This window comes from Clupea harengus, chromosome 8 (assembly GCF_900700415.2).
Source record: "Clupea harengus chromosome 8, Ch_v2.0.2, whole genome shotgun sequence".
Classification (NCBI taxonomy): Eukaryota; Metazoa; Chordata; class Actinopteri; order Clupeiformes; family Clupeidae; genus Clupea; species Clupea harengus.
The window spans coordinates 17234535-17234833 of record NC_045159.1 but is presented as its reverse complement, the minus strand read 5'-3'; positions in this window follow the sequence as shown (position 1 = coordinate 17234833).

Below are 299 nucleotides of genomic sequence, written 5' to 3'. Positions count from 1 at the left end.
ATCAGTAGTAACACCAATAGGCCCAGAGAGTGGTGAACTCCATCCAGTAGATTGTACAATGGTTACATATAAATGAGCAAAAGAAAGAGAGCTCCTTGCCCAAGGCGCACAACAACTATGTCAACCCGGAGATAAAACACAGTCCTCAGGGGAAACTTTCAGCCGCACCACGACTGTGTGGAATATTAAATCTGCTCAGTTGTACAACTGTAGGTATATGGATGAATTACAGCTTTAAATAACGACAACACCCCCCCCTCAGACACACAGACAGACACACACACAAACTGGATAGGAAT